Source organism: Nannobrachium achirus, assembly GCF_963921795.1.
Source record: "Nannobrachium achirus genome assembly, chromosome: 8".
Classification (NCBI taxonomy): Eukaryota; Metazoa; Chordata; class Actinopteri; order Myctophiformes; family Myctophidae; genus Nannobrachium; species Nannobrachium achirus.
Genome location: NC_137817.1, coordinates 22,150,603 through 22,167,511, shown reverse-complemented (window position 1 = coordinate 22,167,511; position 16,909 = coordinate 22,150,603).

Here is a 16,909-nt window from a genome sequence, read left to right as displayed (position 1 = left end):
GGATGAAGTGTATTTGATCTGTGTCCCCTAATAGGCCCTCAGAGCCAGGTTCAGCTTGTCTAATTGGCTATCACCTTGGAGACAGCCATCGTAATGAGGAAACAAGCTCCAGGTGTTGCATCCTGTGCACCCTCGGGCGGTCACCTGGGAGGTGTGACACGGACATTTCCAAACGAGGGCATGCACACACTCTCTCTCACTGACACACGCACACACGCACGCACGCACCTGTTTGCTCTGCAATTAACACCATCATTATTCATTAAGTCTTTAGAACATGAGTCATTATTCATTAAGTCTTTAGAACATGAGTCATGGCAAGTGTGGTGCCAGGCGACATTGACTTGGAGCCGATTGTCAAGTCATGTCATTCGTGAAAATCTTGCGCACAAATCCTACCCAAGTTCCCCAGTAGACACCAATCACATTTATTGTTATACTTTGAGGATTGACATTGCCGTGCTGCAGTAGCTTATGTACAAGTTAAAAACGCACACATGCAAATGCTATTTCTTTTGTTGTTGAAAGATTTTGTTTATAATGACATGCCCAAAATAGTCACCAGGTTGAAAGCAGTTAAATGATAGACCTAAGATGTAATCAAAATACAAACATTTGACTGAAGATAGGTCACCTGATGGATGCCCATGAACATTCTGATTTGTGAGCCATGATCAGGCACTTGGAGGTCACAGAAACTGGAGGGTCACAGGCATCATCCTCAAGACAGCCACTGTGTCCTTCCCTGTACAAGTGTCCTTGAACAATGCAATGCAAGTGCAAAGCGAGAGTATGATATCGCTGCCCTCACTCACTCCCTCTTATCCAGTATCAGGGTCCAGAACTGCCATGTTGCTAGCTCCACTCAAGAACGGCATCCCGCAGGGCTCAGTGCTGGCACCAATACTATTCAATATCTACCTACCCGCAACAATATCAAGGAAGTATGGCTACACTGACGACCTGGTCATTTTGCTCAGCAAGTCATCCTGGGAAGCAGTAGAAGAGGGCCTTTCTGGGCGCTTTTCGACCGGCAAAGAACCGGGTTGGGGTTCTTTCTCCCGCCTATGGGATGAACCAGAGGTGAGCTTTTCCACCGAGAACCGGAGTTGGTTCCGAACCGTAAAAGTTGGTTCAGAACGGGACCAAAAAATCCTTGGTTCCTCTGGTTCAATCTGGTTCAATTTGGTTCAATCTGGTGGAAATGACGGTTCGCGGCCGGTTCGCAAGAACGAGCCACGGTTCCAAGAAAGTTGAACGGCACTGGTTCTTGAACCAAGGTTCTTTTGGTGGAAAAGGCCCCTTTGAGGAGATGAACATCCTGTCTTCATACCTGAAGAACTGGTGCCTCAAGCTCAGTGTTGGTGCTTGAGAAGACCCCCGGCTACGGTCCCAGTCCTTCCTGAAATATCTTGGGGTGAAGCTTGACAGAACACTGTCATATAAACAACACCTGGACAGCGTCATGGGAAAGTTGATACAGCGTCTAGCTGGTACTGTGTGGGGAGCCACCACAAAGACTGCACATCTCCACTGAGGCTCTGGCGTTCCCCGCCACTGAGTACTGTCCCCAGTGTGGAACAGTAGCCCTTGTGTCAAGAAGCTGGATGCTGCCCTCAACATGGCCCTACGGATGTCTACGAGCCACTCCAACATACCAACTGCCTGTCCTCACTGGAATCGCTCCAACAGAGGTCAGACGAGAAGCAGCCACACTGGGCCTCGCTTGGAAGGCACAGAGGAGTGAATCCCACCTCCTCCACAAGGTTGTCACGGCGCCCAGGACCCAGGAACTGCTCCGCACAACACCAGCTGACACCTCTAAGGCTTCCTGGGTGAAGGCAAGATGGCGGGACCAGTGGAAGGCAGCGGAACCATCGAGGCTTCACCAATACATCGAGGACCCGATCGTGGCTAAATTGACCTGTGTTGTTGGACACTGGTTTCACAGCGCTGGATAAGCTGCCCTCTTTTAGAAGGTTGGTTTGAAAATCTTAAAAAATAAGAGCCACTGGGTTTAAAGTGGATAAGTTCTGTGGCGTGCATGGAACTGGTCCTGTGAGATGATTAATATCATCCCAGAGATCCAGCCTCCACCAGCAAACACTTCCAAGCCTACTACCAAAGAAACATCTGCTCCGTCACGTGGTGCCCAGCGCATCTGGTGGGCATCTGAGGGAACACAGATGGTGTGTGAGTGTGTGCATGTGTGTGTGTGTCTGTTTTGTGTTTATGCAAGTATCTGTGTAGTGTGTGTGTGTGTGTGTGTGTGTGTGTGTGTGTGTGTGTGTGTGTGTGTGTGCGTGCGTGCGTACGTGCGTGCGTGCGTGCGTGCGTGCGTGTGTGCGTGCGTGCGTGCGTGCGTGTGTGGTAAGACTATGAGTAATGCCTGAAGGCAAGGAACAGAAGGGTGGTAAGGGTCTCTGACTTCCACTGTGGCCTGCTTAGACACTAGCCACTATGACTCATATAGGTGTCACTAATGTTTTCCCTGTGAATGAATGAACAAACGGATGCGGATATGCGGCTGTAAGAGCGAGGATGCTACACCGCCGTGGGGGTAAGACAGTGTAAGTGTAAATGTAAGTGTGAAGAGCCTGGCAGACGACTATAGCATCCTTAGTCATACAGTACGCTCAGCATCGCCATGCCATGAGAGACGGCGGGCACAGCTATGCAAGCGCTGTGATTGATCTTTAGAGGAAAAATATGAATAAATAAATAATGTAAAATAAAAACGGGTCTGTCTTTCATACGTCTGGAAGGATACAGTGTACAACTGAGTGAGCGTTGATGTACCTGGGCTCCATGCATGCACCTGTTGTCACTTCAGCCTCTCTGATCTCATCCAGGTAGTCCTCATTTAGGCTCCCGTGCTGCAGAAGCAGCTGTGAGTGCATATACCTTGTTAGGAGACAGTTCTGGTGGAAAGAGAGAGGTAGAGAAGTACCTTGTTACAGCAGATAGACTAACAGTGTGTCACTCTATGTGTGTGTGTGTGTGTGTGTGTGTGTGTGTGTGTGTGTGTGTGTGTGTGTGTGTGTGTGTGTGTGTGTGGGGGGGGGGGGGGGGGTCTCAAGTCTACGCTGGCAAACAGCCTTTGGTCTGGAAGCATCTCCATGATACATTGTCATATGGGAGATTCTCTGTGCTTTAAGTTATGTTTTGTTGTTCTGTTTTGTCACCTCAGCAGCAGCACCGCACAGTACATATTAAATTATCCTCGGTTGTCAACGTCAGTTGGAAGCAGTGAGAATAGAATCGCTGCCTCACACGCCATCAACACCTCCACTTCCAGGAACTGGATTTATAGGAGTAAAAAAAAAGAAAGAAAGAAAAAAAAGAATCGATGAGTAACCAACCAACTGCTAGAAATAAAATAACAAAATGATTGAGAGTGATTATTCTATAATCAACCAATCAATAGCAATGTTGCAATATATTTTGAAGAATAAAGAGCAAATTGATCCCAACCACTCATGTAATAACACACAATATTGTAACCAGGATTAATGTAAAAAGACATTGGAAACAGAAACATGTGGCCAGCCAGATCATTGTGACCTAGCTGAAATAATGCCAATTTGTTGATGTTCAGCTCTTCTGTTTCCAACAACATGTGGAGATGCAGCATTTCACTATAGACATAATGGTGACTGGGTTTTCTTGCCATGTCCTATAAACATATATATATATATATATATATATATATATATATATATATATATATATATATATATATATATATATATATATATTTTTTTTTTTTTTTTTTTTTTTTTTAAGTAACTGGATTGTCCACAAGCCCACATACGCACTGTGTAATAGGCTGGGTGGGTGGCTGGGTGCCGAACTAAAAGCAGTAAGAAGAAAAGAGTCCGCACACCAAATTGCTGCTCCCAAAGTTATGGTTTACTTGGTAACATTTCGACCTTCACAAACGAGTGCATACAGACATTTTTATATGTGCAGTGTGACTTCCACCAACACCTGTGACCCATCGGCCAATCTCACACACACATATACATATATATATATATATATATATATATATATATATATATATATATATGCTGTTAAGGCAGCGGAAGAGATGGTGTAGGGAAGGGCTGGACAATATAGGCTATCTGTTGCTTTTGCTACTTTTGAAAAAAGAAAGAAAGAAAAAAAGAACCTAGGCTACCTGACTGTTGTAGCTGTTCTATTACTTAGCTTTATATTAATCATGTATAGCAACAGTGTAAATTAATTGTGAATGCATCAACGGACATAGCAAAATAATAATGATGCTATCAAAATGATATTATGATCTCAAGGCATTTGTCTTAAAATATTGTGATGTTTGATTTTGTTTAAATCTACCATCCCTGGGTGAAAAGAATGCTCTACTCCTGTATACCTCTCCCTCCCTCTGCTTGTCTCACACCAATTGTAATGATCATACATCTGTTACAATTAGGAACCAATGTCCTGGTAAAGGAGCTTTGCTCTGCCAACTTTAAAGCAGTTGCTTGTCTCTCATCAAAGGACTAATTTGCTCACTCATAGGCTATGCTACAGTGCTTTCAGATTAGATCAATGAACGTATATAATATAGTAATGGCATGGTATGCCCTCTTGTGGCTAGCAATACAACTGCATTGGGGAAAGATTTTGCTCGAAACCACACAATGCAGACTTTCCATGTCAGTCAAATAGGAGTAGGACAATAATAAACAATCATGAACAATTCACAAACAGTTCTGAACTACATTTGTAATTGAAATAAAACAATTAAATATTGTAGCCTACGTCATTCAATGAAAATGTAATCTTTAAAACACATAATGCATTTCAGGTCGGGATAACAATTAGGCCTAGGCCTATATCCAATCAACTCCAGGATAATAAACAAGTGAAATTGGAAGTGATGACAAAAAGAAGTTGATATAGTTGATAATTGGGTAGCTTGCTCGAATACAGGTCACTTGGGTTAGGGTTAGGGCCAAATCAACTTCTTAGGACACCTCGCCAATGAGCAGGCCTGTCAACATTGGACTGTCAGTCCAGGAGAATCCAGGAGATCCCCTGGTAGGCTGAACATTTCAATCAATCAATCAATCAACCAATCAAACTTTCTTGAAGACACATGGTTTATAGCAACAATAAAAAGCATCCTCCTATATTTAAATTGCCTAGAGAGTCAACAGGCGGTGGACGGTGGACATGGTATCTGTGTAGACTACTAGTGTGTAGTGTATCTTACACCATGGTCCATTGCAAGATGCTGTGTAGGCCTACTCTGCCAACCACCCTTTCAAAATGTTCAGGGTCAACAAGATGACAGATGAGTCTTAAATGGAAGGTTTAGCTGTAGCCTATGCCTAAACCAGTATATTTCGGGATGTTTGGAGCCTTGTTGTTAAAGCCTCTGTGGCAATATGGTAGGGTAGGCCTACCATACATGGACTCATAGGCGATTTTAAGGGGTGTCCTAGGGTGCACGTGCACCCCCTGGCCGCCAGGCGGCCATTTTGATTTTTTTGATCATAATAAACACGCAATATGATTAAGAACAAGAACATCTCAAATTCGCCTTTTTTGACCCTTTGAAGCACCCATAGCATGACTTCTAAACCAATCACAGCAAATGGGGGGCGGGAGGTAATAGGACTACTGGTTTCTCAACCAATCACAGTGACTGTCTGAACGTCTCTGACAGCACAGCTGAAAAACAAACGGCAGATGATGACACCTGCAGATTTATCTAAATAACAGAATTAAACAGTTGTTTCACAGTGGAATATGCTACCTGGGGTTAACTACAGACATCCATAGGACATGTGGATAGCTTTTACATTTACCATACGTGAACTAAAGTTTTCGGCGCTGCTCAACGAGGCTGGATTACACGATGTGTTCTGTGCCTCCAAGGAATAACACTTTCTTCTGGGCACCTCAATATAACATTGGATATTTTCTTGTCATTTTCTTAAGGTAAGACATGGCTTTATTTAACTATCTGTTCACTGTGGAGTTAGCCAGCCTGTTTTCTTCTCCTCCGTGTGTGTGTGTGTGTGTGTGTGTGTGTGTGTGTGTGCGCGCGCGAGCGAGCGCGCATGCTTGCTTCACTTGCTTGTAAATATTGGTAGCTGCTGGTTATGGATCTTTGGTGGTGTGGTTGTGCCACACCACCAATGTAAATGACTGCTTGATTGCTTGATGAATGATGATTAACTTGATGTTTGGCTTTATATGTCCTGGCTGTGCTGCCTCTGTCTGCAAAATAAGTAAATAAATCCTATAGATAGACATATGGTGTCTAGAAAAAGAAGCACCTGTTTTACACTTTTTTTTTGTTTATATTGTGTTACATTTGGGTACAAAATTAACTGCAGAAATCCGCTAAAACAACATTACAAAACCGCTAATATCCGCAATTTTTAGAGCTCGTGCACCCCCTGCTAGAAGAGGCTAGAATCGCCTATGCATGGACTCCATGGCCATCAGAATAGCCATATCAGGGGCCGTATCAAATCTTGGGTCCCTGGGGGCCCAAGGCATAGGCATACTGTTGCTCCAATCCACACCAAACACGGCACAAAACACCGTTCAGGGGCCTGCCATGAAGTGTCACACCAAAAAACCTAAATTGCAACATCCAAATGGCCTATGGCCCTATGTCAATAACTAGGAGACCATTGCTCTGATCTGCACAACTGGACTGGATTTGAAGGCCCGGGAAGCGGCCTGGAAATATATGGGCTAACAGACAAATACATACAAAAACACTATGAAACAAATTATTCTCTATTTGGTTAAAGCGCTGGAGACACGGGGAGAAGTTCAAGTTGGGGAACACTTCATAAACACTAGCAATGATGACTATATAGCCAGGCCTACTATCAGAGATTTAATCTAACAAGGAAAAGTTTTGTTTTAATTTAACCACAAATCATATCTAGGCTACACTAGCCTATACCCTTGAGAGGTGGGACTGTACTAGCCAACTTGTTTTTTGGGAGAGGGTGAAAAACTCACAAAAACTATGCGCCGCTCCCCAAAACATGTGTGAGGATGGTCAACATCAATCCATCCAAATATTGTGGTAAATGTCATGTTGACCATATCGTCATCATAGAGGTATGATCGTCATCTGTCATCCTGGAAGTTGGGTTTCGTCTGCTCTTTAGTAAGCATCCAACTTCCGATCTGCGGACTTAAAAATAAAATCACCTGTTGTTGCCTTACACTTCTTTTATGAATAACACGCATTTGATGCAAATCAAATGCACTGTATAACCTCAGCATATAATATAATAATTATAATAAGGGTAATAATAATAACAAGTTACAACAATAATAATAATAATTACACATCTTAAATAATAATCTTAATAACGTAGCCAATTACAAATGCATTTTGTGTTGTTTTCATGATAATATCGTACCTGTAAACAATCAGGTTACAGGTTAGTAGGCCTACTTAGGCACAAAGTTCACTCTACTTTGCATGCAGGCTACTTCAACTTCCATGCATTCTTTAAAAGATCCACTTTGGGGGTACACTAGCTCTGGTCCATAGCGTTAGTGGAGTTCTCCCTCCACTAACGCTATTACTCCAGTATCTGGCCTATACTCCTGTTCGCAATTTGGGGTGAGGGGAGTTTCTCACCTGAACTCAGTGGGTCCCTAGACATGAAAAATCACCGAGGTGCTCGTCCGCCATAGTGCCACGAATGGCGCAATGGCCAAATCAAATATGGCCACCATCGACTATGATAAAAATCCAACTTTTCTGTTTCTGGGTGTATGCACATGTAATACCTCCATTTGGACTAATTTGGGTGCGGGGAATTCATTTCTGATATTGTTTTGACCATTTTGGGTGATTTGGACCTTGAAAGGTCATGGTCAAGGTCATTTTGTAATTCCGAAGACCATGGCCACAACTTGGCCATTGTTAGGAGTAAAAACAGGTGCTGTAGGTCTAAACCAACTAATTCTGACATGTATAATTCATTTCTGGTATTGTTTTGACCATTAAGGATCATCTTGTCTTTGAAATATCAATGTCAATGCCATTTTTCAAAAACGATTTTGTCTACTAGCTCTTTTTTTTTCATAATAGTTTGTTTTGTTTATAACAAAATACATACTAGTGAGAAATACAAGAAGTAAAAATCCCCATTTACCTTTAAAGAGGGACTTTAAATGGGTGATTAAATTAGCAAATAAGACTATTTAAGAATAAAAATGACAAATAAAATCACACAACAAAAATCAAACACAAAATTAAATAACAATTTCCCTCAAAGTGCACCATATTGTGATTCTATGTATGCAAGTTAGTGTGATGTGCTTTTACAGGATGGATTTGCCATTGTTCCATCACAAAATATGATGCACAGAACTCCATCAGCAAGGCAGCCATAACTTGAGTGTCACGCTTCAGACATGGCAGGAGTGTACTAAAGCCAAAGTGTTCCTTCCATCCATCAGGGCTTGACATTGACTTTTTGAGGCACTTGTCCTGTGGACAAGACATTTCCCATTCACTTGTCTGGGCACAAAAGTCACTATCCAGTCCGGATAAACAAATTACATTTCTTTCTTTAATGCATCCATAGGACTCAGACATTGAAATAGAATGAATAATAAAAGGACTGCTAATGACCCTCCTTGCTCCCTCCACTCCATAGTATGGGCAGTCTAGTCTGCATACAGGACAATAATATTATGAATAATGTTATGACCTGATCCATGTTCTATTGGTTCTAGTCTTTCCACAGGTTCCTTGGCTGTTGCAAGCAGGTGGCAAGAAATGCACTAGAAAGGTGCCTTGTACTATCAAGCTTCGTGGGCACGAAGCAGACTCGTCTTCGGATTACCCACAATGGAGATACACGCTTCTTTGATGCACCTGACGCAGCGGCTCGATTTTTGGATAGCAGGCTGGACGTGGAGGACGGAGGGCCCGACGACATCATTGATCGCGGCGTCGTTGAAAACGGTGGAGACATCGCAGGAGGCGGTGACATTGTGGGGGACAATGTTGATGTAGACGCCGTGGTGGAGGTGGTCGGTGACGAGGAGTTTTGAGTCTGTAGCTTCTCAGCTTAGGCTGTTTGTCTAACGGTTTGTATCAACACGCACACTGTGCTTTGCTATAATGGACATTAAAGGTGCTGCTCATTGAGACTTTTTTCCTCTGCTTTTATTTTTTTTATTTTTTCTTATGAACATTGAGACCAGAGCCTAAGTGGCCCACATCATTTTTTTTCTTCTATCCTCTTGATGTGTGTTTTACACATATTAAAGGGCCACTCATCGAGAATTTTTAATTTTGTTTTTTTCTCCCAATATGGACAGTGGACTACAATGGACCTTTGTGTATGGTCAGGGCTGAATGCCTGCATTCTGTTCTCCTTTTGTGTTACTTTTTATACATTTTTTTTTCTCTTCGCCTTTAATTTTTAATTATTTTTAACTCTAATATTTTTTTTTATATAATTTTATACGTTCCTACTCGTATATGTGCTTGTGGGTATGTATGTGTATATTTGTATAATATGTGTGTATGTGGTGTATTCATATATGTATATATACATTAGTATTATCATTATTATTGTTATTATTATTACCCTTATTATTATTACATTTTTTTTTACGTATCAAGGACTGTTTGTATTGCACTCAAAGCCTATGGCTTTCTTTATTATATTGACTATTGACTTATTATTTTGGTTTAGATGCATAGATTTACGTATTTCTCTCTTTTGAGTGATTGAAATTCTAAATGATGGCCACCAGGTTTATTGTTTTTCTTGTAATTGGGACAGTTACATTCTGCTCAGGTGGGTTATCATAGTTTGTTATAATTGGTTAACTTCTGTGCTTCACAAGTTGTCACACTGAGTGTTCCTTGATAAGTATTTTATTTTCATTTTATATTATCACATCTATTATTTAGTTTGCTCACTAACGGTTGCATATTTGGGTTAAGGGTGTTACTCATTGAGTATTTTGGTATCTTTTATTATTTTAATTAATCTATGTGGCGGAGTGATCAGTGCAAACTGTCCTGCACTGTGTGTTTTACTAGAGCAAGCAATTTCTACTCCATTATTCTCCTTTTGTATGGCAAGCAAGGAAAGCGTGGTTTGATAGTTTATTCCGTTGATTCCTCTTACTTTTTTGCAGGTTTGGTGTGTTCAATTTAACCTGTTATTTGGTGTTATAAGGTATACCTTATTTGTATTTTTCTCTTATCATCTTGGGACGGGGCCATAGGGGGAATTTTACCTATGTCCTGGATTGTATTAGGGAGGTTAGAGAAGGACTTCTTAGAAGGTCCCTCTGCTTGGGGGTGGGGGGTGAGAAGGTTTTTTTTTGTCTTGTTTTTTGTTTCATGTTTCATGTTTTGTCTGGCTGGTGGCGTGCGTGGGTTTGGGGGCTGGCGGGCGGTGTTGCTGACTGTCGTCTTGTTTCTAGTCAATGACACCTAGAGCGGTAGGCAACGGGTTACCCAATGGGGCACTACGATTCATTAGTTGGAATGTGAAGGGATTGGGCAATCCAGTAAAGAGAGCGAAAGTGTTGGCACATCTCAAAGCCCTGCAGCCAGATATTATCTTTTTGCAGGAAACTCATGCTAAGCGCGAGGTACAATCTATTCTCCGTGCCAACTGGCTGGGCCAAGCTTATCAAGCCAACTTCGGGTCCAAAGCCAGAGGTGTAGCAATACTCTTTAGGAAAAATATTCCATATACTCACTCAACTACGATAGCTGACCCTGATGGGAGATACCTAATATTAACCGGACATTTGGCGTCGCTACCTATTACATTTGTGAATTTGTATGGACCCAACTTTGACTGCCCAGAATTCTTTAAAAAACGTTTTAATTTGATACCCGATATTGAGCGTACTAATGTTCTGATTGCGGGGGATGCTAACTGCGTTATGAACGCTGTATTAGATAGAAGCTCCCCTCTTCCCTCCCCGCAGTCAAAATCTAGCAGTCTTTTGAATACTCTCTTAAAAAGCCTAAATATAGTTGACATTTGGAGACTGGTTAACCCGGCTGGTAGAGAATATTCTTTTTTCAGTCCGGTCCATAAAACCTCTAGCCGTATTGACTACTTTTTTCTTGACTCAAAACTTCTTCCGGCTGTGATTAACAACACCTATCATCCAATATTGATTTCAGACCACAGCCCGGTCACGCTTGATCTACAATTTAACGACATTGATAACAGAAATAACCGGACATGGAGATTCGATCCATTGCTTCTAAAAGATGAAACCTTCTGCAAGGAAATGGAAAAACAGATTTCTCTCTTTTTGACAACTAACGACAATGGCGAGGTTGATGATTCAATATTATGGGAAACCTTTAAAGTGGTTATGAGGGGGCATATTATAGCCTTTTCATCAGCCAAGCGTAGGTCTCGGGAACAGTCCCTTAGATATATAGAGGCTACGATGACTCAATTAGACAAAGATTATTTAGCTGATCCCTCTGCAGATCTTTTGGGTAGAATTACTAAGTTAAGGTACGAATATAATTCAATCCTCACAAAGCAAGTCTGCTCTCAGTTATTGAATTATAGGCAGCAAATTTTTGAAATAGGTGATAAGCCACATAAATTGCTTGCCAGGCTGTTAAAACAGTCCCAGGCTTCTCGAGCCATTTTATCAATTAAGAATAAAAATGGCGAATTGGTGACTGTTCCAAAAAAGATTAATGAGCGTTTCGAAGAGTTCTATCGTGACCTTTATACTTCTAAAAGCACCTCCGACCAGTCTGTTATTGATAGCTTCCTGGAAGGGTGTGATCTCCCAACTCTAGACGAAGAAGCAGTGAAAGCGTTAGATGCAGAGTTCTCATTAGAAGAAGTCAATCTGGCTATTCAACAGTCACCAAACAATAAGGCCCCAGGTCCTGACGGGTTTGGGGCTGAATTTTACAAAAAGTTTGCTACCCTATTGGCACCCCTTATTTTGCGAATGCTAAATCACTCTAAGGAGGTGGGCTCTCTGCCAAAGACACTCTATCACGGAAGGATTTCCCTACTGTTAAAAAAGGATCGTGATTCGACCTTAGCCTCTTCTTACAGGCCCATTTCTCTTCTTCCGATGGAGACTAAATTACTCAGTAAAGTGCTAGCCTCTCGCCTCAAGGACCACATAACTAAGATTATACACCCAGACCAGACAGGCTTTATGCCCAATAGGCACATTCAATTTAATATGAGGAGGCTATTTAACGTTTTGTACAACCCGGCTCGTAGCGCGGAGGACGCGGTCTTAATCTCCCTGGACGCGGAAAAAGCGTTTGACCAAGTTGAACACCCTTACATGATGTCTGTTCTGGCTAAATTTGGGTTCGGGGATGCTTTTGTCAACTGGATTAAAATAATTTACAATAAACCCTATGCTACAGTTGTCACTAATCAAAACGAATCAAAGTCTTTCAGACTGTTCAGAGGTACACGCCAGGGAGACCCGATATCTGCATACATCTTCGCGTTGGCGCTTGAACCGTTGGTGTCGAGGATTCGTACAAGTCCAGTGATTCATCCGATAATACAAAACGGTACCTCCCATAAAGTATCGGCTTATGCCGATGACGTAGTTTTATTCATCTCGAAACCAAAGGCCTCCATACCTCCTCTACTTAGTCTCATAGATGAGTTTGGTGTATTCGCTGGGTACCGGATAAATTGGTCAAAGAGCGAGTTGATGCCTTTGTCACAGACCTCAGACAGAGCCTATCTGGAGTCTACTCCGTTTAAAATAGTTCTTGATAAATTCACAAGTCTGGGTATTATTGTAACTAGTAAATTGAATCAATTGGTAAAACTAAATTGGGATAAGAAAATGAAGCAATTGGAGAAGAACATTGAATTCTGGTCTACTTTGCCTATTTCAATGGCTGGACGCATCAATGCTATTAAAATGGTAACCCTTCCTAGATTTCTTTACATTTTTCAGTCAATTCCAGTCAGTATTCCTCAATACTACTTTAAAAAGTTAGACTCTGTCATCTCCTCATTCATTTGGTTTGGTAAAACCCCCAGAATATCCAAGTCACATTTATGTAAGAGTAGGAGTGAAGGTGGGTTTGGTCTTCCCAGGTTTAGGTTGTACTATATGGCTGCGCACTTGAATTTTATTTCCTTCTGGTTTGATTGCTATCCTGATTATAACATGGAGAATATGCCTTCTTGGTTGCGTTTGGAGCATCTGGCGTGCATCGGGACATGTCTGCCTGCATTACTTAATAGTCCCACAAAAGTGAAAAATGTCTCTTATGGGCACAATCCCATTATTCAGAATTCACTGAAAGTTTGGGCTCAGATACTAGCTTTGATTAAGGCTCCTAAGATGCACCTGTCTGCACCCATATGCTTCAATCACGCCTTTAAGCCTGGTAGGGTTGACCCTGTTTTTATGACATGGAGAGAGAAAGGTATACGTTCTTTGTGTAGTGTGTATATCGATGGTAACCTTGCCTCTTTTCAGCAACTGCAGCACTCGTTCCAGCTCCCAGCATCACATCTTTTTCGATATTTTCAACTGAGACACTACATCAGAACACATATACCACAGTATGAACAAAAGCCTCACCATCCTGCTTTAGAATGCATCATGGTTATTGAGCCCTTTGGAAAAGGTGCTGTGTCCCAGTACTATGACTTACTACACTCCCTATCTAGTCCGTCTTCTCAACTTTATAAAGAAAATTGGCAAACGGATTTGGGCATAGACATTTCGGATGAGATCTGGGAAGAATGTATCAACAAGATTCACAATAGTTCAGTTAATGTCAGACATTCTTTGATTCAATTTAAAATTGTACATAGGTTGCATTTCTCCCCAACTAAACTCAATAAGATATTTCCAAACTCTTCTCCTATGTGTACGAAATGCTCTATTGATCAAGGAACCCTAGCTCACCAATTCGTTCAGTGTCATAAACTGCAACAGTTCTGGGGCCAAATATTTGACTTCCTGGCAAAGGCTTATGAAAGAGACTTTCCCCCTGACCCTTTAACTGCACTGTTTGGTGTAGTGGCTCCAGGTTGGGCACACAGCAAACATGAGGAGCAGGTCATTCAGCTTTCTACACTATTGGCCCGGAAATTAATCCTACAGGCATGGAAATCTGAAAGGTCCCCAACGATCAACATGTGGCTGGGAGGTGTGCTGCATTTAGAAAAAATAAGGTTTACTCTGTCGAACAAAGAAGATGTATTTCAAAAAACATGGTTACCGATTATAGCTATGCTAGAGAGGATGAAGTGATCAGACAGTACTGAGCTGCCCCCTGGGGACAGTTGCTGTGACTGCTCATACTTTATTACTAATTTGTAAGGAGACGGATTGTGACATCGTCCCTATGGTCCTGCTGCTGCTGCGTTTCGCCATCTGCTGTGTTTTTCTTTTTGTCTTGTTTATTTTGTTTTGTTATGTTTTGTGTTGTAATGTTTTGTCTTTTCTTGGGGTTGTTGTTGTTTACATCTGTACATTTTGTAATAATTGAAACTTTGACACTTTTGTACTTGTTGAAAAGAAAAAAAGGAAAATCTAATAAACAGATATAAAAAAAAAAAGAAAGGTGCCTTGTTGGTCTCAGCAGTTGTACTTCTCTACTACCAATGCTGTGTCTTGTTCTGTCAAAGTCTTTGCCTCTCAGTCTCCAAAGTTTGTTAGATATATTGTACTCGGTCAGAAGCCATAACTGCATGTTTAATCCCTACCTGGCCCATGCAGTCATCTCCAGTCTCCAAGGCATATGTGCCTTGATCACTGTCTTAGCTTGTGGTGCTCCAAGATGAGAGACTGCTCGATGCAGTGGAAGCATATTCCAAGTCTCACCAGTGCCATACTGCAGCCAGTTCTTGTAAATATGGGGTATAGTATAGCAGTTAAGCGAAAGAGACAACAACTCTCTGGGGTCTGCCATAATTCCGACATCCCATTATTCAGACCATTAGGTTAGTGAAGGTTAGGGTTGGTTATAATGGAGTCAGTACATGCACCATGTGTCAGCCTCCTCAATCCTATTCAAGATGTCTGGGATCTCTACTCCACCTTTGTTATCTTCATCAGAGACAATGGTAAATGGACTGCATTTACAGTATATAGTGCTTTTCTCCAATTCACCCATTAACACACACATTCACACACCATGAAACCATGCAAGGTTCCAACCTGCTCATCAGGAGCTGTAAGGGATTCAGTGTCTTGCTCAAGGACACTTCGACACATAACCAGGAAGAGCTGGGAATCGAACCTGGAACCTTCAGATTTCAATGCAGCTGCTCTATACTGAGCCACTGTCGTCCGACAATGATGGTAACATTGCCACAGGCTTGATTGGACACCATATTCCGAACACAGCTGGAGAACTGTTTGTTCTCCTCAGGCACCCAGAATTTGGAAAGTTGCTGAGGGATGGGTGTGCCCTAAAGGGCGAGGTCGTGCCAATTCTTGGCCATCTGGCCAGTGATGTATATGGGACCAGTTACTCATATATGGAGACCCCTGCATGATAGTCAACAATGTTATGTCAAACATGCCCATATATGGGCATTACCAAATATGGGCATTCCCAGATATGTCCTTAATATTGATGACATTGGGACAGGGATCTCCATATAGATTGAGGAGGCTAGTGTTACATGTGGAGTCAATTGGCCCCATTATAACTAAACCTATCCATAACCCTAACGTCACGATTATGAGCGGACCCCATAGAGTTGTCGTAGTCTCCTTCGCATTAATGCTATACAAACATCCAAGCACTGGGGATGAAGGAGATCTGGCTGCAGTATGGCACTAGAGGTGCACTATGGCACATGCTTCCACTGCATCAAGCAGTCTCTCATCTTGGAGCACCACAAGACAGTGATCAAGGCACATATGCCTTGGAGACTGGAGATGACTGCATGAGCCAGGTGGGGACTAAACATGCAGCTATGGCTTCTGACCGAGTACAGTACAATATCTTGAAAACTTTGTAGAACCAAAGACCTTGACATAACATGGTAGCAGAGAAGTACAGTACAACTGCTGAGACCAACAATGGCACCTTCCTAGTGCATTTCTTGCCACCTGCTTGCAACAGCCAAGGAATCAGAGGAAAGGAAGGAACACTTTGACTTTAGTACACTCCCATGTCTGAAGCGTGACACTCGTCGATATGGTTGCTGGGCTGGTGGAATTGATGGGTAGCTATGCCCCTCCCAAAAAGCTTTTGTCCAATGCTAGCTTAGCACCTGGCAGCTTCAAGCAGGAAGTTATTCTAAGCTAGCATTGGACAAAAGTTTTTTGGGAGGGGCATAGCTACCCATCAATTCTGTGCATCATATTTTGCCATGGAACAATGGCAAATCCATCCTGTAAAAAACACATCATACTAACTTGCATCATAATACACAACCACAATATGGTGCACTTTGAGGGAAATTGTTATTTGCTTTTGTTATGTGATCTTATTTGTCACTTTTATTCATAAATAGTCATAAATAGTCTTATTTAAACACCCATTTAAAACCCCCCTTTAAAGTTAAATGGGGGTGAGTACTTGTTCTATTTCTCACTAGTATGTATTTTGTTATAAACAAAACAAACTATTAAGAAAAAATTAAATAAAAGTGCTAGTAAAAACAAAATCGTTTTTGAAAAATGGCATTGACATTGATATTTCAAAGACAAGATGATCCTTAATGGTCAAAACAATACCAGAAATGAATTATACATGTCAGAATTAGTTGGTTTAGACCTACAGCACCTGTTTTTACTCCTAACAATGGCCAAGTTGTTGCCATGGTCTTCGGAATTACAAAATGACCTTGACCATGACCTTTCAAGGTCCAAATCACCCAGAATGGTCAAAACAATATCAGAAATGAATTCC